Source organism: Equus asinus, chromosome 1 (genome assembly GCF_041296235.1).
Source record: "Equus asinus isolate D_3611 breed Donkey chromosome 1, EquAss-T2T_v2, whole genome shotgun sequence".
Lineage (NCBI taxonomy): Eukaryota > Metazoa > Chordata > Mammalia > Perissodactyla > Equidae > Equus > Equus asinus.
The window spans coordinates 153,465,728-153,488,474 of NC_091790.1; the positions used below are offsets into that span (position 1 = coordinate 153,465,728).

Below are 22,747 nucleotides of genomic sequence, written 5' to 3' on the forward strand. Positions count from 1 at the left end.
TTACATGATCAATATTATCTAATAACAGATAACATCAACATCCTCCAGCTTAGGGTATCCACAAGTTCAAATTTGCTAGTTCAGAAAGTGCCAGGACTTTCTGAGAAACCCACAAGGCACCCTGAGACAGCAGAGCACAAGGATTCACACATCTGGGGAAAAGTGCATGCTCAGAAGTCTCCCAAATGTCATTTTGGGAAATTCCTCTTTTCTCTTTGATCTCAGCTGCTTCCCTTGATCTCTCTTTTTTTTCTTTTTTTTTTTTTCTCTTTCTTTCACTAAGACTTAAAAATGGCCAGGTTTTATTTAGAGGAGAGCATAATTTAATAAGGATAAGAGTATATGATCAAGTTTATTAGACACAGACCCCATTGAGAGTAAAATTTACCATTGAATTCGTCTTTGTATCTCCTACAGTGCTTTGAATAGTGTCTTACCCACAGCAAGTATGCAACAAATATTGAATAAGTGAATCAATGATGCATAATGTATGACTTGAAGCTCCTGGTATTTTCCAGCCAATCAGGCTTTTAATTACTCTTTAAAATATCAAGATTTAGTGGCATTATTCATAATAACCAAAAGGTGCAAGCAACCCAAGTGTCCCTCGACAGATGAATGGATAAATAAAATGTGATGTATACATACAATGGACTATTACTCAGCCCTAAAAAGGAAGGAAATTCTAACACATGCTACAGCATAGATGAACCTTGAGAAGATTATCCTGAGTGAAATAAGCCAGTCACGAAAAGACAATTACTGTATGACTCCACTTATATAAGGTACATAGAGCAGTCAAATATGGACAAACAGAAAGAGAACTAGTGGTTGCCAGGGGTTGGAGGAGGGGGAGGTAGGGAGCTGTTCAACGAGTATAGAGTTTCAGTTTGGAAAGATGGAAAAGTTCTAGAGATTGGTTGCACAACAACGTGAATAAACTTAACACGATCGAACTGTACTCTTAAACATGATTAAGACAGGGTGTTTTACCACAATTAAATTTAGAAGTAAAAAATAATATCAAAATCAACCTAATTCCCAATTCACAAGTTATTTGAAGTGTTTGCCCAAAAAATGTTTTTCAGTTTTTACTTTGTGCTTAGACGAGCACATGGGATGGTGGTTGCCACACAGATGAATGTATGGATGAAACAGACTATATCACAGCAAGTGAAAGCACAGTGTGGAGGAATAGTGAAGGGAACTGGAGAGGTCTGGCCCGGAGGGAGAGGATTTGCTTTGGAGGTGATTGATTTCCTCGAATAGCTGAAGAGCTGTCTTGTGAAGGAGGGATCAGATCCGGCCCAGTTGCCTCCCAAAATGGAATATGAGCTGGGTGGAAGCTCCAGAGATACAGATTTCAACTCAAACTTTCTATAAGAATGCTGTTTAAATATGAAATGAGCTGTCTCGAGGGGAGTTCCCCAGCAAAACAGGTCTTCAAGAATAGTCTGCAAAGGGGCTGGCCCCGTGGCCGAGTGGTTAAGTTCGCGCGCTCCGCTGCAGGCGGCCCAGTGTTTCGTTGGTTCGAATCCTGGGCGCGGACATGGCACTGCTCGTCAGACCGCGCTGAGGCAGCGTCTCACATGCCACAACTAGAAGAACCCACAACGAAGAATACACAACTATGTACCGGGGGACTTTGGGGAGAAAAAGGAAAAAAAAAAAAAAAATCTTTAAAAAAAAACAAAAAAAAACAAAAACAAAAACAAAAGAATAGTCTGCAAAGCTGCTTATCTGGATGTTATAGAAGGAATTCTTCAGAAAAGTGCTTGTTTGGAATTCTTCAGAAAAGCACTTGTTTCTATAAAACCCCAGACCCCTTCCTCTTCTTTGAGATATCCTACAGTCATGAAAGTTCTCCCTAATGCTATAGTCTAAATAAAATCATCTCTTTAATTTTGGGTGCATTCTGTCCCGTTCAATTTTGGTTCTGTGACTTGGGTGGGATCGGACCTCACTGTCAGGTCCCCGTTAACTCTACCTAAATACCGACACCTCTCGGAGCCCTCTGCACTGGGCACCTGACTGGTGACCCAGGGCCCAGTGGTGAGTCCAACTCCTGAGCTTGTGCTACAGATTCAACCACTGGTAGCCTGGTAAAGATTTGATCTGGATTCTCTTTGAGTACTGGCTGCTCTTCTGGTGCCTGCTTCTTTTGATATTATGGTCTGACCATTTGGTGATCTCTGTAAGTGGACTGATGGTTCACAGAGATCTTGCCTCCATTGGCCAAAAGACAAGAGAGAATCTGGTACATGAGTCTCTTCTGTTGATTTGTGTATTTGTCTGTTTTGAGCTGAAATCAATAAAGAAGTCACAGCTACTAGGAAAAGAACAGCTCTTTGGTATGGTTCAATGAGTTGTGTAATTCTGTGTTCACGCTTTATCCATGGCTGAAATTGTAGAACGGAAGCCAGAGGAATCTGTGTCTATCTGTGTTTACAGAATTCAGAAAAGCTGTTACCTCTCATTGTGTCAAAGCATATTTTTCTACCTCAGAATATTACCAAATTAGATGATACAATCTAGGCTTTCTCCCTTTCCTTTGAGACATCCCTCTTGATCAACACTCTTCCTATTGTAATAGCCTAAATAAAATCATCCTCTTAATTGTCTGGTGCATTTTCTCTTTTATAGGCGAGATGATCTTTAAGTAGGTAGGATAACCATATATAACAACATATTTTACCATCCAGGACACTTTGGAGCTTGAAAGAGGATACTAGTATAGTAAAAATATAATTTTAAAGAATATATATTTGTTGATCAAGAAATTGTTTTTATTTAACTGGTAGACATACATAATAGTTCTATGCAAATTTTATTGAAAAATAAAATTCTTTCTAAAAATAAAAATAGCACATATCTGTGTACATTGAAACAAAAAACATTTTATACTGATTATCAAAATAATCCTCTAGATTGTACCCAGAACAATATTAAAAATAACATAAGGGGCCAGCCTGTTGGCTCAGCGGTTAAGTCGCGTGTTCCGCTTCAGTGGCCCAGCGTTCACCAGTTTGGATCCCAGGTGTGGACCTATGCACCACTTGTCAAGCCATGCTGTGGCAGGTGTCCCACAAATAAAGTAGAGGAAGATGGGCATGGATATTAGCTCAGGGCCAGTCTTCCTTAGCAAAAAGAGGAGGATTGGTGGCAGATGTTAGCTTAGGGGTAATCTTCCTGAAAAATAAATAAATAAATAGCATAAGCATTTAAAAAAATCATTTCCTAATTTTAATCCATTTCTTAGCTATGTTGGTCTCTGCACAGTCATTAGCATCTTTCTAAAGAGTATATGTGGTCCTATTTTTTAACTTTTTCATAAAATTACAATCAATCCTCTTCACATTTACATTTTATGGTTGATGTATTTGAAACTGCCCTTTCTCTGTAGGCTAAAATACCTTTCATTGAGAAAACACTCTCTCTACAAGTGTTTACGTTCCTGGTAAGGTCAAGTGCAAAAGCTGCCAAACGGAAGCTTTCCACAGTTCTGATTTTTTCATATTAAATTGTGAAAATACCTCAGCCCAAAGAGCCTCCTGGGTCCTGTTTCATTTCTGTTTAGAATATCTTGCTTAAACAAATGTTTTTACAAGATAACACATCAAATAAGTTGTGTCTATTTATGATTCTATTGAATATTTGGCCAAACTAAGATGCTACTAGATGTTCTATTCTAGCAAAGAATATAAATTTATCCAATCGAAATTAGAAGCATCATCAAAAAATTCTTTCTACATGTGGAGATATTCCAAAAAAAATGGAGAATGTAAAAATTGTATCTTACACACTGTTTGAGTGTTTATTAGTTTATTGCTTGTGTAGGAATGCATTTCAATCTCTTCTGGCTTGCAAGCTTTGTTTTTAGTAATTGCGATTTGCTAAACACTTCAAAAGCTGAAGCTTTTCGATGCCCTATTTTTGTGTACTGAAGATTGTACATTAAAGATTTCCAACTGATTTTGACAAAATCCAACTAAAATGTAGAGGATTAATTTACCAAAAAGTTCTACAGCATCCTAAGAACACCTAAGCTGATTTACAAAGTAGTTCTTCAATAGCTAAAAGTTTCTAAAAGTCACCTGACAGCAGGCAGGAGAGAGTGAATACTTCCATGCTGCATTTTTTACTTTCAATTAATAGCTTCATCACAAAAATTCTGAGTTTCAGCTACTCCATGTACATGTAAAAATCCATATATTCAACAACTACTGCTTCCATTTTGATTAGTAGAATATTGCAATTTATTTGAATGAAATTATAAATTATATATGTAACACACCAATTTCAAGTACATTTCTGCTCCTTTAGTTTTTTAAATAAGAATATTGTTTTAAGGTGCACAACGTGATGGGTTAATACATGTATAAATCGTGAAATGATTACCATAATCAAGTTAATTAGCACATCCATCACCTCACAAAGTTACCTTTTTTTAGGTTTGGTGAAAACACTTCAGATCTACTCTCTTAGCCTATTTCAAGTATAGAATACAGTATTATTAACTAGAGTCAGTTTGCTGTGCATTAGATTCCCAGAATTTATTCCTCTTATAAGTGAAACTTTGTACCCTTTGACTAACATCTCCCCATGCTCCTGATGCCCCAGCCCCCGGTAACTGCCATTCTCTGGTTCTGTGTTTGACTTTTTTAGATTCCCTGTATAAGTGAGATCACACAGTATTTGTCAATTATACCTCAAAAGAGCTAGGGGAAAAAGGAAATTTTACGACATGATTCTGAGGCCCTCAAGAGTTTGTGAGGCAATCTCTAAGTAAGACACATGATACTCTTTGGAGGCAAACTTCATGTGAGGTTCCTTACCGCTTTCAACTATTTATGAGTTTACGCTAAGGCAGATTGTGTTTTTACACAATGACCACAAATATTGAACTTTTCATGGCTACAGTTTCACATTAACAATAATACAGTTTCAGATTTCAGACTTAAATATACATAAGGAAGCATAATGGCTCAACCTTGCAAGCACATCCTCCACCTTTTCAGCATCATTTAAGGAAACAGAAGACAGAGGCTCCAATATGCGATTTAGGCAGCACCAGCAATTGTGTTGGAAAGCTTTGTCCCCCACTCTCCGTTCACACTGACCTTACTGTTATTTAAGAGGCATGAAAAGAGGAGTATTGGATGTGGTGGGAAGCCTGCTGTGGTAGGCTCATAGTAAAATGAGTTCAGAGAAGTTTAACGAAAATTTTATCTTGAGTTTCTCATGGCATTAGAGGGAAAAGCCCCACTCTGAAGAAGCCCTACTCTGAACTTTTGTTCAGTCGAAAGAGACAGTGTTATCTGAACTGCCTGAATTAATGCCCCATTTTGGGCATCTGGAGAAGCAGCAATTCTCCACTGCGAAAAATAAATAAAGCACTCCAGGTTTTCAGAAGGGTATGATTCATCCATTTAAGAACAATGAACTAGTTTTTGCTGTAAATTCCGAGTCTTTTGGTGTAAGATATAAATAGCAATTTCATGTTTCTAATAGCTTTTAATACTCTAATAGTAGACTAGAATAAGTACAAGAAGGATAATTAATAAATTGAAAACTGCAATGAACTTTATTACAGGTGCAACAGCAATTGACATTATCCAATTGCCAATTTTTCTGTAAGAAAGATTATTGAATAAATACATGTAAACAAAACAGAGTATTGTTTTTACCACGATATTATCATACTATGCTTTGCCCATATTTGTATTCATATTATCAATTTAAAAAACTTATTGGTTTATCTTTTATGTTAAACTTTATAATGGAATTTATACAATTTTGTAAACTATTTTTAGAATTGTAGCAATTTTAGGATTGTAGCAATCAAATAACATCAGATGTTCCTTGACAGAATAAATTTCCAAACACTCTATGTTGAACCCATGAATTGGGTGAAAAAAACTGGACAGCGATTAAAATTAACTCGATTTTAAAAAACCCGCACTGATATGAAAATGGCATCATTTAATTATTTGCAAAGTTCTTATTTTGATAGTGTAACCAACACATTAAGAGCTATTGCTTTGTTTTTGAACATGCACAAAAAAATCTGGAATTGAGAATGAGTGAAATTAATTTAGAACAGGTAGGCAAACTACAGACCACAGCTAAAAATTGTGTTTTACCTTTTTAGTGGGTTGAAAATAAAAATCAAAACCGAAGCCAAAGGAGAATATGTGACAGAGACCATACGGGGGCTTCAAAGCCTGCAACATTTCCTATCAGAACTTTTAGAGAGAAAGCTTGCAAACCCCTGACGTAGAACAGCAACCTTGATCTCACCGAAATGCCAAGCTCCACAGAGTGGTATGTATACGCACTTCTCAAGCTGCACGTTCCATCATCATCTTCAGGCAAAGTCTTCCTATAATACAAATTTTGAAATAAATGCTGACTCCTTTTTAAGGAGATTCATGTCCTCTGTTTTTCATGTGCTCCAAGGTATCACTATGACACCAATTGTAGATGGTAAATATTGACAATTTGGGCAAGGTACCAGTTTGTCAGCAACTTTTTTGAAAAATAGAAATTTCAGTTTTTTAAATTATTTTTTAATTGAGTTCATAATAGTTTACATAATTGTGAAATTTCAATTGTACGTTATTTCTTGTCTGTCACCACACAAGTGCTCCCCTTCACCCACTGTGCCTACTCCCCACATCCCTTCCCCTGGTAACCACTGAACTGTTTTCTTTGTCCATGTGTTTGTTTATATTCCACATATGAGTGAAATCATATGGTTTTAGTCTTTCTCAGTCTGGCTTATTTCACTTAGTATAATTCCCTCCATGTCCATCCATGTTGTTGCAACTGGGATGATTTCGTCTTTTATTTTGGCTGAGTAGTATTCCATTGTATATATATACCACATCTTCTTTATCCATTCATCCATCGATGGGCACTTGGATTGTTTCCATGTCTTGGTTATTGTGAATAGTGCTGCAAAGAACATAGGGGTACTTATGTTACTTTGGATTGTTGATTTCAAGTTGTTTGCATAAATACCTCGTAGTGGTAGTACTGGGATAGCTGGGTCGTATGGTAGTTCTAGTCTTAGTTTTTTGAGGAATCTCTATACTGTTTTCCATAGTGGCTGCACCAGTTTGCATTCTCACCAGCAGTGTATGAGAGTTCCCTTTTCTCCAAACCCTCTCCAACATTTGTTATTTTTAGTCTTAGTGATAATAGCCATTTTAACAGGCATAAGGTGGTATCTTAGTGTGGTTTTGATTTACATTTCCCTGATGATTAATGATGTTGAATATCTTTTCATGTGTTTATTGCCCATCTGCATATCTTCTTTGGGAAAATGACTGTTCACAGCCTCTGCCCATTTTTTGATTGTGCTGTTTTTTTGTTGTTGTTCAGTTGTGTGAGTTCCTTATATATCATAGAGATTAACCCCTTGTCAGATAGGTGACTTGCAAATATTTTCTCCCAGTTTGTGGGTTGTCTTTTTGTTTTGATCCTAGTTTCCTTTGCTTTGCAGAAGCTCCTTAGTCTGATGAAGTCCCACTTGTTTATTTTTTCTTTTGTTTCCCTTGTCTGAGAAGACATGGTATTCGAAAAGATCCTTTCAAGTTCGATGTCAAAGAGTGTACTACCTATATATTATCTTCCAGGAGTTTTATGGTTTCAGGACTTACCTTCAAGTCTTTGATCCATTTTGAGTTTATTTTTGTGTATGGCACAAGATAATGGTGTACCTTCATTCTTTTGCATGTGGCTGTCCAGTTTTCTCAACACCATTTATTGAAGAGACTATCTTTTGTCCATTGTATGTTCTTGGCAACACTGTCGAAGATTAGCTGTCTGTAGATGTGCGGTTTTATTTCTGGGCTTTCAGTCTGTTCCACTGATGTGTGTGTGTGCCTGTTTTTGCACCAGTACCATGCTGTTTTGATTACTGTGGTTTTGTAGTACATTTTGAAGATAGAGATTGTGATGCCTCCAACTTTGTTCTTTTTTCTCAGGATTGCTTTAGCAACTCGAGGGTCTTTTGTTGCCCCATGTGAATTTTAGGATTCTTTGTTCTATTTCTGTGAATAATGTCATTGGGATTCTGACTGGGATTGCATTGAATCTGAAGATTGCTTTGGGTAGTATGGACATTTTAACTATGTTTATTCTTCCAATCCATGTGAATGGAATCTCTTTCCATCATCATCTATTTCTTTCAATAATGTCTTATAGTTTTCATTGTATAAATCCTTCACCTCCTTGGTTAAATTTATTCCTAGATTCTTTATTATTTTTGTTGTGATTGTAAATGGAACTGTATTCTTGAGTTCTCTTTCTGTAAGTTTGTTATTAGAGTATAGAAATGCAACTGATTTTTGCAAGTTGATTTTATACCCTGCAACTTTACTGTAGTTGTTAATTATTTCTAATAGTTTTCTGATGGATTCTTTAGGGTTTTCTATATATAAGATCATGTCATCTGCAAACAGCTAGAGTTTCACTTCTTCAGTCCCTATTTGGACTCCTTTTATTCCCTTCTCTTGCCTAATTTCTCTGGCCAAAATCTCCAGTACTATGTTGAATAAGACTGGTGATAGTGGGCATCCTTGTCTTGTTCCTGTTCTCAGAGGGATGGCGTTCAGTTTTTCCCCATAGAGTATGATATTGGCTGTGGATTTGTCATATATGGCCTTTGTTATGTTCAGGTAATTTCCTTCTATCCCCATTTTTTTAAGAGTTTTTATCATAAATGGCTGTCAGATCTTGTCAAATGCTTTCTCTGCAACTATTGAGATGATCTTGTAGTTTTTATTCCTCATTTGGTTAATGTGGTGTATCACGTTGATTGATTTGCGGATGTTGAACCATCTCTGTGTCCCTGGTATAAATCCCACTTGATAATGATGTATGATCTTTTTGATGTATTGGTGTATTCAGGTGGCCAATATTTTGTTGAGGATTTTTGCATCTACGTTCATCAGCGATATTGGCCTGTAGTTCTCCTTTTTTGTGTTGTCCTTGTCAGGCTTTGGTATCAGGGTGATTTTGGCCTCGTAGAATGTGTTAGGAAGTGTTCCATCTTCCCTAATTTTTTGGAATAGCTTCAGAATGATAGGTATTAAATCCTCTCTGAAAGTTTAGTAGAATTCTCCAGGGAAGCTGTCTGGTCCTGGGCTTTTATTTTTTGGCATGCTTTTGATTATTGTTTCAATCTCTTTACTTGTGACTGGTCTATTCAGATCATATATTTCTTCTTGATTCAGCTTTGGGAAGTTGTAAGAGTCTAAGAATTTATCCATTTCCTCTAGATTGTCCATTTTGTTGGCATATAGCTTTTGGTAGTATTCTCTTATAATCCTTTGTATTTTTGTGGTATCCATTGTTATTTCTCCTCTTTCGTTTCTAATTGTATTTATCTGAGCTTTCCCTCTTTTTCTCTGTAAGTCTGGCTGTGGGTTTGTCAGTTTTGTTCATCTTCTCAAAGACCCAGCTCTTTGTTTCGTTGATCCTTTCTACTGCCTCTTTTGTTTCAGTAGCATTTATTTCTGCTCTGATTTTTATTATTTCTCTCCTTCTGCTGACTTTAGGCTTTGTTTGTTCTTCTTTTTCTAATTCAGTTAAGGGTAGTTTCAGATTGGTAATATGGGATTTTTCTTGTTTGTTAAGGTGAGCCTGTATTACAATGAATTTCCTCTTAATGTGGCTTTTGCTGCATCTATGAGTCAGTATGGTATGTTTTAATTTTCATTTGTCTCCAGATATTTTTTGATTTCTCCTTTAATTTCTTCAATGATCCATTGGTTGTTACATAGCATCTTGTTTAGTCTCCACATCTTTGTCCCTTTCTCAGCTTTTTTCTTGCAATTAATTTCTAGTTTCATAGCACTGTGATTGGAAAAGATGCTTATTATTATTTCCATCTTCCTAAATTTATTGAGGCTTGCCTTGTTTCCCAACATATGGTCTATCCTTGAGAATGTTCTGTGCACACTTGCGAAGGATGTGTATTCTGCTGTTTTTGGATGGAGTGTTCCATATATGTCTATTAAGTCCAATTGGTGTAGCTTTTCATTTAATTCCACTGTTTCCTTGATTCTCTGTCTGGATGATCTATCCATTGATGTGAGTGGAGTGTTGAGGCCCCCTACTAATATTGTGTTATTATTAATATCTTCTTTTAGGTTTGTTAATAGTTACTCTAAGTACTTTGGTGCTCCTGTGTTGGGTGCATAGATGTTTATAAGTGTTATATCTTCTTGGTGGAGTGTCCCTTTGATCATTATATACTTCCCCCTTTGTCTCTCTTTACCTGTCTTATCTTGAAGTCTACTTTGTATGATGTAAGTATTGAGACACTTGCTTTCTTCTGTTTGCCATTAGCTTGGATTATTGTCTTCCATCCCTTCATTCTGAGCCTGTGTTTGTCATTGGAGCTGAAATGGGTTTCCTGGAGGCAGCATATTGTTGGGTCTTGTTCTTTAATCCACCTTGCCACTCTGTGTCATTTTATTGGAGAATTCAATCTGCTTACGTTTAGGGTGATTATTGATATATGAAAGCTTAATGCTGCCATTTTATCACTTGTTTTTCAGTTCTCCTGCATTTCCTTTGTTTCTCGTCCTGTGTATTTTGGTCTACCAATTGAGTTATGTAGTTTTTTATGTTGTGATTCTTTGTTTTCTCCTTATTTATTATTTGTGTCTCTGTTCTGCATTATTTTTTAGTGATTACCATGAGGTTTGTATTCAAAATCTCATAGATAAGATAGTCCATTTTCTGATGGCCTATTTCCTTACACGAAACTGATTCAGTCCCTTTCCTCTTCCCCTCCTAAGTTGTTTTTCTCACATCTTATTCCATCTTCTGTTGTGAGTTTGTGATTAAAGTGATGAGATTATCTTTGGTTTTGGTGTTTTCCTTCCTTTTATCTTTAATGCCATTCTTGAGTATTTGCTAACCTATTCTGATGTATAGCTACAATTTTCTGATTTTGTCTACCTATTTATCTCCTTACTCCATGCTTTGTAACACCTTATACCTTTTTTTTTCCAGGTATGAGGGCCTTCTTGAGGATTTCTCATGTGTGTTGGGGGGGGGGGGCGGGCGGGTGGCTAAGAATTCCCTTACATTTTGTTTATCTGGGAAAGTTTTTATTTCTCCATCATGTCTGAAGGATATTTTCACTGGATAGCATATTTTTGGCTGAAAGTTTGTGTCTTTCAATTATTTGAATACGTCATTCTAATCTCTCCTATCCTGTAAGATTTCTGCAGAGAAATCCACTGAAAGCCCGATGGGGTTCCTTTACAGGTTATTTTCTTCTGCCTTACTGCCCTTAGCATTTTTTTCTTTTTCATTCACTTTTGCCAATTTCACTACTATATGCCTTGCACTAGGTCTTTTTACATTGACATATTTAGGAGATCTGATAGCCTCATCCACATGGATTTCCATCTCCTTCCCAAGCTTTGGGAAGTTCTCTGCTATTATTTCTTTGAACAAGCTTTCTGCTGCATTCTCCTTCTCCCTCTGGAATACCTATAATTCTTATGTTGCATTTCCTAATTGAGTCAGATAATTCTCAGAGACCTTCTTCATTTCTTTTTCATCTTAGTTCTCTCTCCTCCTCTCTCTGGAGTCTTTCAACATGTCTATCCTCGATTATGCTGATTTGCTCCTCTGTGATGTCCGCTCGAGCATTCAGGGAATCTATATTTTCTTTTATCTCTTCCATTGTGTCTTTCATCTCCAATATTTCTGATTGATTCTTCTTTATAGTTTAAACATCTTTTGTGAAGTAGCTCCTGAACCCATTGAATTGTTTCTCTACATTCTCTTTTAACTCATTGAGTTTTATGATGATAGCTATTTTGAATTCTCTGTCATTTAGATTACATATTTCTGTGTCCTCAGGACTGATTTCTGAGTACTTGTCATTTTTTCTCTGGTGTAGAGATTTAATGTAATTTTTGATACTGCTAGAGGGCATGGCTCTGTTTTTGTGCATCGCAGTATTATTTGATCGCAGTTATGCCTATCACCACTGGGTGGGGGTCAAGAGCTGCATATTCTGAGCCCTCTGTATTCCACTGAGATCTCAGGCACTGGAGCTGGTGCTGGGCGGGTGGCGGATGGGTGCTTTCTTCGTGTTCTTGGGGTTTTCTTGCTCTGCCCTCACTATCTGCTCTCCTAAGGCGTTGGCTTGATGAGGCCACTCTCACTTTAGCTTTCACCCAAGTAGGGGCTTTCCCCGAGGCTGCAAGGGCCCTTGGGGATCTTCGATGTTCCCACGAACAAACGTCCCCTCGCCTGTTCCTCCCTCTCAGAGGCCACCTGCAGTCCTAGATCCCAGTCCTTAGGGGAAGGAGTGAAGTTTTCTCTTACCCAGTTCCATCTCCTCCAAGGGGGGGCTCCAGCCTCTCCGCCCTCCACCATATGGCTGCAGGGGTCTCTCAGATGTCTTTTGTATTGTCTTTGGATGTCCTCTTTTGGAATATGAATGTCTTTTTCTTGTATGGTGGAGGGAAGAGATTACCAGCAAAGCTCACTCTGCCATGATGCTGACATCTCGATAAATTTTAATTATTAAATTAAACATGCAGGGGCTGGCCCTGTGGCCAAGTGGTTGAGTTCGCATGCTCCTCTTTGACGGCCCAGGGTTTCGCTGGTTCGGGTCCTCGGCATGGACATGGCATCGCTCATCTAGGCCATGTTGGGGCAGCATCCCACATTCCACAACTAGAAGGACCCACAACTAAAAATACACAACTACGTACCAGGAGGCTTTAGGGAGAATAAAGAAAAAAATAAATAAAATCTTTATTTTATCTATTTTATTTATTTTTTTTTTTTTGAGGAAGATTAGCCCTGAGCTAACATGTGCTGCCAATCCTCCTCTTTTTGCTGAGGAAGACTGGCCCTGAGCTAACATCCATGCCCATCTTCCTCTACTTTATATGTGGCATGCCTGCCAAAGCATGGCTTGCCAAGTGGTGCCATGTCCACACCCAGAATCCAAACCAGCAAACCCCAGGCCACCAAGAAGCAGAATGTGTGCACTTACCTGCTGCACCACTGGGCCGGTCCCTAAAATCTTTTAAATTAAACATGCACTTCTATTTTTTGAGCTCATTGTTACTAAAACGGTTTAAATGAAAAACTTTTTAAAGTATTATTAAAAAGTATTGCTAAATAACAAAATAAATGAATAGCTGTAATTTACATTATGGTAGGAAAAAACTGATTTATAAAACCAGCAAGAAAATTAAATACTCAGGAAAAATTTAAGAAGAAATGTGCAAACCTGTACAAGAAAAAATTCAAACCACTTCTCAAAGATACAAAAGTAGACTTGAACAAACAGAAAGACACCCCCTATTATTAGATAGAACAATTAGACATTATAACGATACATGACTTCTCTCATAAGTTAATATATAAACTTTAATACAATCCCACTAAAAATCTTAATACCCATTAATGAACAGTGTGATAATAGCACCTGCATATACAGGCAAGAGGAATAGAACGGAAGCCCAGAAAAAGACCTAAGTACAAACGGAAATGTAGTATCTTAGTATTGGATAAGGGTAGCATCTCAAATTATTGCTGAAATGATGGATTTTTTTTTTTTTGGTGAGGAAGAGTGGTCCTGAGCTAACATCTGTGTCAATCTTCCTCTATTTTGTATATGGGACACCACCTCTGCATGGCTTGATGAGCGTTGTAAGGGTGCGCACCCAGGATCTGAACCCACAAACCCTGGGCCACCAAAGTGGAGCACGCAAACTTAACCACTATGTCACCGCGCCAGCCCCATGATGGACATTTTAATAAATGGTGTAGTAAAAACTGGGAAACTATTTGGATAAAAAGATAAAATTAGATTCACATCTCACAAAATACAGAAAAATAAACTTAGGGGATTTGAGTCTACAAAAATAAAACCTTACAAATACAAGAAGACATGGTGAATTCCCCTTCAACCTCAGTGTAGGGAAAAGCTTTTCAACTATGACTCAAACAGAGACAATATAGGAAAAAATCAATAAATTTTACTGTATCAAAATTTTAAAAATCTGCATGGCAAAAGCATTATAATCAAAGTGAAATGGTGAACGGCAAGAAAATATTTGTTACTTGTACTTTGAAGGGCTAATATCCCCATTGTATATGTTTTTTTAAAAAGCTCTTAAAAATTGAGGAGCAAAGGACAAAAAATTCACTAGAAAAATGAGGGAAAGATATGAACAGATAATTCACAAAACAAAGGTATAAAAATAGCCTTCAGGGGGCTTGCCCTGTGGCCCAGTGGTGAGCTCGGCGTGCTCTGCTTTGGCAGCCTGGGTTCAGTTCCTGGGTGCAGACCCACATCACTTGTCAGTGGCTATGTTGTGGTGGCGTTCCACATACAAAATAGAGGAAGATGGGCACAGATGTTAGCTAAAGGCAAATCTTCCTCAGGGAAAAAAGTAAAAATAGCCCTCAGCTATACGAAAATATATCCAAATTCAGTCATATTTAGAGAAAGGCAAATAAAAACAATACTGAGATACCATCTCTCACCTATGAGATTCATAATAATTGAAAAGTACGATAACACATTCTGCTGGTGAGGCTGTGGGGAAACAGGCATTCTCCCACATAACTGATAGGACCAAAAACTGATACAATCCTGCAGGGGGGAATTTGACAATACCTAACAAAATTACATGTGTACTTTCTTTTTTTAAGTTTTTTTTTTATTGCAATAAAATATGCATGACAAAATTTACCACTTTAACCACTTTTAAGTGTACAATTCAGTGGCGTAAGTACATTCACATTGTGCAACCACCACCACTATCCATTTTCAGAACTTCTTCATCATCCCAAATAGAAACTCTGTACCTTGAAACAATAACTCCCCAGTCCCTTTCTCCTTGGCCCCTGATAACCTTTATTCTATGTTTTGTCTCTATGCATTTGAATATTCTAAGTACCTCATATAAGTGGAATCACACAATACTTTTCATTTTGTGTGTGGCTTATTTCACTGAGCATGTTTCTGATACATGTTGTGGCATGGAGCAGAATCTCATGCATTTCTGTGGCTGAATACTATTCCATTGTTTGTTTATAGCACATTTTGCTTCTCCATTTGTCTGTTCATGGACATTTGGGTTGCTTCCACCTTTTGGCTGTTGTGAATAATGCTGCTATGAAAATAGGTGTATAAGTATCTGTTTGGGTTCTGTTTTCAACTCTTTTAGAGAGGAATTGCTAGGTCTATGGTAATTGTATGTTCAACTTTTTGAGGAAGTGCCAAACTATTTCCCACAGCTATACTTATCTTTTGATCCTACTTTTAGGAGTCTACCTTGAAGACACACATCCAACAATACAAAAATATATACGCACAAGGTTATTGCTATAGTATTGTTTATAATTGACAATATGAGAAATAGTTTCAATGCCCATGTGTGGGAGAGTCAGTTGAAGAAACTATAGTAATCCACCCAATGGAATAATATGCAGCTACAAAAAAGAATGAGGAGGGGCCAGTGCCGTGGCGTAGTGGTTAAGTTTGTGTGCTCTGCTTCAGCGGCCCGGGGTTCACAGGTTTGGATTCCAGGCGTGGACCTAGCACCATTCGTCAAGCCACGCTGTGGCGGCATTCCACATAAAATAGAGGAAGATTGGCACAGATGGTAGCTCAGCAACAATCTTCCCCACAAAAACAAAAAAGAGGAAGACCTCTATAAACTGATATGGAGTAATTTCCAGAATATATTGTTAAGTGTAAAATGCAAAGTGCAGAAGTCTATCTATAGCATGTTACTTTCACACGAGAAAAAAGGATATAAGAAAATATGCACGTATCCCCTTACTCATGAAAGAGAAACAGGAATGATAAAACCAGAAATTAAACTTTGTAGGTTACTGCGGAGAATGGGTGGGAATGGGCTGGAAAGGATGGGAGAATGGGAACAGGGTAGCAGGAATGAGGAGAAAGTGACATTTCTCTGCATATATTTTTAAATAGTTCTGAGTCTTAGAACCGCAGTAACATTTCACATACCTCAAAACCTAATTAAAATCAATCAGAACATGGAGGGAATCCAAAATGGAATACAAACAGTAACAAACGAATCTAACTATATAACAAATGAATAACATGACCACACTGAAGGGGGTGGGGGAAAAAGGAGCTAACCTAACTACATTTGGAAAACATGGTTTTGACCTGATACTGTAAGGCTAAAGGCTAAAGACACTGTATACAAATGCCATAGCTACTACATTTGTTTCTAACAGGATGTGCGCTAGCGATTTTACGTGAAGCGATTTTACGTCGAAGTAGATTTTTCGTAGCAGTAGAGGTAAACAAATAAGTAAATACTGATAAAGAGTCAGATTTCACACTGTCAGAGAAAGATGTTACAAATAAGGAAAGAGGGAAGACAACTTCAACAAGAACGAACCCTGTGGTATTGGATTAAAGTCAGAGGTATCAGTATAAACGTGTGTGTGTAGGTAAATAGACATAGAAATAGATATAGATGTGTGTGTTTGTATGGATTAGCACACACACATCGTTCCCCATCTGCTGGGACAGCCTAGAAGAAATGATGTCCTAGTAGCAATGAGAACACTGAATGCTCAGAGGCTGTTTTCTAAACACTATTCTCAAATAAAAGGAACTAAGTTCCTCGGAGAAGTGGCTGATTCCAGGACCAGAGCAGGTATAACACAAGATGAGCCTCGAACGTCCAATTGTACCAGAATAAACAAAAATGCTCACAAAAGAATAGGGCCATGCCAAAGAACATGGAACACACCTGAAAGAGCTCCCAATAGCCAAAGCTCAAATAAAGCAAGAAAAGAAAGAATGATAGCATCAGATTATAACTTATAGAATAAAATAAAAGCAATGAGTCTGTGCCGATATAAATAAATAATTTAGTAAATAAATAAATGAGGGAGAAGAGACAAATCTTATTTACAGAAGAAATCCATTAATAAGTGTAGAAGGAATGGGGAAATAGGGGGAAAAAAAACCCTCCACAGTACTAACAATCATTGTAGGCATCAATGGATGCTAAAATCAGTGGGTGAAAGTTTAAGAAGAAACAAGATTTTACATAGTCTTAAAATTTCTCCCTAAAGATATTTATTAATTACAAATGGGAAAATAGTAATTTTACTGTGGAGAAACTAGTAGATACCACTTTAACCAGTAATCAGGGTTAACATCTCCAGTAGTAAGACACGTGCACCTCGCGTACTCCCTGACATGACACACAGAGAGGGCACAACATCACCTCCACGGTATTCCTGCTAAAAATCCTTAACCTCATCTTATCCATGAGAAAACATCAGACAAACCCAAATTTGTAGAATGAGGCAAATTCTACAAAATAACTGATTAGTACTCTTCAAAATTGACAAGGTCACAGAAGAAAAGGAAAGACGGAGAAACTGTCACAGCCTGGAGGAGACTTAGAGACACAACAACTAAACCCAGTGTGGCATCCTAGACTGGGTGCTGGAACAGAAAAGGACATTCGTGGAAATTCAAATAAGGTTAGTAGATTCCATTAATAGCATTGTACCAATGTTTAATTTCCTTCTATAAACTACTACGCTTATGTACGATGTTTCATTAGGGGAGGCTGAGTGAAGGCTATACAGGAATTCCCTGCACAATTTTGGAAATTTTCTCTAAGTTCAAAACTATTTCAAAAGAAAAAAGGCTCATTTTTTTGGAGAAAACTTTTTGTTGGACCTAAGTTCCATATCTGAAAAGTGAATGGTTTGCACCATATATTTTATAAGATCCAATTTGGATATGAAATCATGAGTCACCAATTGTCATGCTGGACAAACAGAACCCTCTGTCATCAACACGTGCTTGAGATTTACTCAAACAGCATCTTGCTTCTGATGATGATAGCACTCCAGTGTACATTACTCTGAAGGAGTTGCTGGGGTCCGTATTTCTTTAAGAAATGAACCAGATCCCACCTAAAGGCTGGCCATTTTCTCATCTCAGCTTAAGTCAACACTGGGAGATTGAATAAGACCAGAAATTAATCACTGAACAATTAATCAATTACTCAGATCCTAAGGCAATGTCAGTGTTAACATCAATAGCTATCATTCATTGTGGACCTGCTCTGTGCAGGGTATGTGGCCAGACTGTACATGGAGACCTCGAATCCGTTAGAGGCACACAGTCAGAACTAGTTATTGACCCCATGTCTTCCAGACAAGGAACACTGGGCCCAGCAAGTGGAAAACTCAGGCTGTGAACTCTTGAGTACAAAGCATATGATCTTTCTACTACACAACTCCGGGTCTTTAGACATAAACAAGCTGAGGAAAATATTAACAACAATTAAAAAATGGGCTCAATCCTTCTCTCCACAGCTGTATCTCAGAGCGGTAATCATGGGGAGAGAAATAATAAAAATACAGCTCGAGTTTCTTGGCCCTTGTTTTTTTAAACCAAAGGTTTGTTGAACTTGGGGGTGGGTCACAGGGAGAGAGAGAGTTAACCTTGCAAGCACCACTAGTATCACAGATAAAAGCATATGGCCCTGGAACTACCAAATGCATACGTGCTCAAATAAAACGACTTTCCTATTAGCGTTATCCATATCGTACCACAGAAGAAAATACTCTCTCTCTCTCCTGTGATTTGTTCACTGTGGGAGGGAGGGTTCTTCTAGAAAAACAGGAAAAATCTTTTAGTCCCTTAGCCCTAATGGATGGGTTGTTCTTATACAATAGTGCCATCTACTGGAATAACTCAGAATTACAGGACACTCTAGAAATTTTGTCTTCTGCTTCACTTACTTTTAAGACCAGCTTAAAAAAAAAAAAAGCTCTCCATTCTCAGTTACTGTTATTAACTGCTCTGTTTTATTAATAAACATATTTTTATAGGGCAGAGACTTGGCTGATTCCTGGGGGTGCACTAAAACCACACAACAGCCTACAAATATTGCTCAAGTATTTCATCCTGGAACAAACAGAAACAGATGCACATCTGGGCTGTCCAAGTTTCTTTCTCTTTTGAAACTGAAAAAAATTATTGCAAAGACATTTGTAGAAAGATAAGAACATTTAGAAAGACCAAAGGGGAATACAATCACCATAATTCTCCTGCTAAAAAGTAGCCATCCTTTAGAGTTCTTTATGCTTTTATTATTTACAGTTGTGGAACTGTATTATATCTATCGTCCTATAAACTCTATCTTCCATTTAGTAATAATGATGTAATCATTATTATATATAATCATCCTTGTTCTGAATATTTTATGTATTATTTTGTGTATGTATATTTTTATGTATGTATATTTATTTTATGTATGCATATTATATACTATGCATATATATATACATATATATGCATAATATATAATATTATATAGGGGGCCAGCCCCGTGGCCGAGTAGTTAAGTCCACGCGCTCTGCTTGGGCAGCCCAGGGTTTCGCTTGTTCCTGGGTGCGGACATGTTACCACTCATCAAGCCATGATGAGGTGGTGTCCCACATGCCACAACTAGAAGGATCCACAACTAAAAATATCCAACTTCTTACCAGGGGTCTTTGGGGAGAAAAAGGAAGAATAAAAAAAATTTAAATCTTTAAAATATTATATATTATATATAATCACGATTGTTCCGAAAATTGTAATCCTCGTGGTGCAGGTCAGTGAAATCACTATTTCATTTCAGTTTCATTTGGACGCCAGGGTCTTAGGACATACCCATGCAGGGATTTGGCTCTCTTGTGGTGGTTTATCTGTTCCATCGGCGCTAAGACACCTTCTATTAATAAGAAGGCAAAGGAACAAGAAGCCAGATATTTCCCCGCTCTTAGGTTTCCCCCTCTTTCAGACTGTCCTTCACACACAAGAGAGGAAGTGAGCTGTTGGTGAGGCTGAATCACAAAACAGAAAATAAATTAAAAGACCAGTTTCAAAGACTCCTGAACCACGAGTCCTCAGCGGTCCCTTGAATATTTAGAAGCTATAGTGACTGAATTGGAAAAGACGAGCCCTGGTTTTAAGAAGAACGTGGAGGCCATGGGAGTGATTTTGAATGCCTCTGCTTCTCATAGAGAAATTTGTAAGCCACAAGCCATCAAACGATTCCCTCCAGAATTATTCTAAATTCTAACAAGAGCAATATTATTACAGATTAGGGTTTATTAGTAGCAAGGACACTCAACTCACTCACGTGGGTTCGATTTGTCAGCGGTGCCTTTTCTGGTGCAGCGTGCATGTGCCTGTTTTGTAGAACCTGGAAGATACTTTTATTTTTCAAAGCCTGCTGTAGGTTTATGGTTGTTTTATGTCTACTTCTTTGACACGTTTTGGCTCATATTAATGATTTACTTGATTCTGAGGCCTTGTTCAGGAATACAACCCCTAATTAGAACATCATTCCTATGGGAAAATATGCAACGCTTGGCAATGATTTACTTTACGATGTGGTTTCCAGGAGACGGTTGTGGAAATAAAAGTAGTAGGTCTGCACTTGACCTTGGAGTTCTGTGAGGACAAACGTGATTTCTTCTGTATTACAGAAGGGAAACGACATCTCAGAGCTTGAGACACTTCGCCTCATAAGGAGCAAAGCAGAGGTTAGCATCTCAGTTTTCCTTCCACAGTGCATTTTTCTTAAGTTATATTCTTGACCTGTCTTGGACCAGGGGAATAGTCAAAGTATAGATCTGGATGCCTAGGTTTGAGTCTAGGCTCTGTACTTTGTCCTTTTTTTTTTTTGGTGTTTTTTGAGCTAATGCCTTTTGCCAATCTTCCTCTTTTTTGCTTGAAGAAGAGTGGCCCTGAGCTAACATCTGTGCCCAACTTCCTATATTTTGTATATGGGTCGCCACCACAGCATGGCTTGATGAGTGGTGTAGGTCCGTGCCCAGGATCTAAACCCATGAACCCAACCACCTAAGCAGAGCGCACTGAACTTAATCACTCTGCTACTGGGCTGTAGGCTCTGTACTTTGCCTAACCATGCATTAAGCAAGTTGTTGATCTTTCTTTACTAAGTATTCTTATCTGTAAAATGGGATGATGATAATGGTACATTATTTCATAGAGTTGTTATGATGATTAAATAAATTAATAGAGCATTTAGAATAGTGTCAGGCAGATGAAAATTCCTCAATAAATATTAGCAACTATTGTCTAAATGGTCAACAGAATCATATACTAATAGTTATTGCAAGCACTCAAAACCATCAGCAAAGGTATTAACACAATTTAAATGACATTAATAAAATCAGCAATTTCCATTTGATGGGTGCCTATTATATGCCAGGCACCTTACATATTTTCTCTTATTTGTTGTTTTATTCCAATTTTAGAGGTGACAGACTGGAGTCTCAGAGAAATTAAGTAACTTTCCTAAGGTCACACAGCCACCAATTAGCAAAGCCTCACTTAAAATCCAGGTTTCTCCACTGCTAAAGCCTGCTGTCATTCCAGCCACGTCATCAAGCTAGACAACACGCTAAATGAAGTAACCTCCTTACATTGTTTATCTGATATAATAACAACAGTTTGGGTCATAGTTCAAAAGATGCATTTCTGATTGTGATGCGCCTCAACTTTCTTTTTAAACAATAGCTTATTTTAAGATATGTTGTTCTTTGAGTATTCGAGTTGACCCAGTGCCAGACACTGTGCCAGGGCGTGGAGAGCCAATGGCAAACAAGACACAGTCCCTGAGTCCAAATTGCTTACCAGCTGGGGGAGGGGGCATTCAGATCACTCATGGGAAGTAGCAGTACATGGTGGAGAGTGTTCCTAAGTAATGGTAGAATAAGAAAGACGCTATGGAGATATATTTCTTCTGAGGGGCACCAGCCCAGTCTTGGGGGGTAAATGGTGGGTGGGGCACATCAAAAATTTTTCCTGGAGGAACTGATAGCTGAGCTAAGACCTTACTTATCCCATTGGGTTTGAAATAGCACCTTCTAGCACATGCTTATTACCTGGTCAGTGTAAGGCACGTGCCTAAGACACGTTACCTCATTTAATCCTCACTACAGTTCTCTAGGGAGGGTACCATTATTTCCATTTTGCAGATGAGAAAACTGAGGCTTTGAGAAAATTAGAGAGTGGTCCAAGGTCACCCAGCTAGTAAGCAGTGTTCCCAGGATTTAAACCTGGTCTGTCTGACCAATACCCCCAGGCCATTCACCACTATCTCAGACTGCCTCACTCTTCTCTGTTTTATTGTGTTTGGCGTAGATTAATCTGAATTATAATTTTGCCTTCATGCATGTCTGTATTTTCTGTCTCACTTCTTTCAACAAGCATTATTCCATAAATAAACAGCTTTTATTAAAAAACAAAAGTTCTTACTCTTAACTATTACGTTAATAGGCTGCACCTATTGCCTCACCTTTTCCTAATTCTTACAAAGGTACACGTGTCTCTTGCATAGTTTCACATGGACAGCACAAGCTCGTAAACTTGCGGAAGGACCATTCAGCTTTGAACTGATTTGGTGTATCCAGAGCCCCAGTTTTCCATTTTAAACCCTGTTTGACAGATTTGCAGCATTTCGCTTGGAAGATTGTACAAGGCCACACCAGGTTATAGAAAAACAGATTTAACCTTGGTCTGATTCCTTGAGAAATCTACAAAAAGAAAGTTTCTTAAAGCCCTCATGACATTCTCTTATATCAACGTGAATCAAGACCAACCAGATGAATAGCTATCCAAAAAAGGGGATGCTGGAATATCTAGCAAGAT

General features: G+C 37.8%; 1 long non-coding RNA gene across 1 annotated transcript in view; it reads right to left on the reverse strand.

The window, feature by feature from the left end:
• Positions 1 to 20,311, reverse strand: part of LOC139045320 (uncharacterized) — a 37,986-nt gene extending 17,675 nt beyond the window's left edge. The window contains exon 1 of the long non-coding RNA XR_011503436.1: positions 20,208 to 20,311. This is a non-coding gene — a long non-coding RNA (uncharacterized lncRNA). The remainder of the gene's footprint in view (positions 1 to 20,207) is intronic.
• Between the last annotated feature and the right edge of the window lie 2,436 nt (positions 20,312 to 22,747).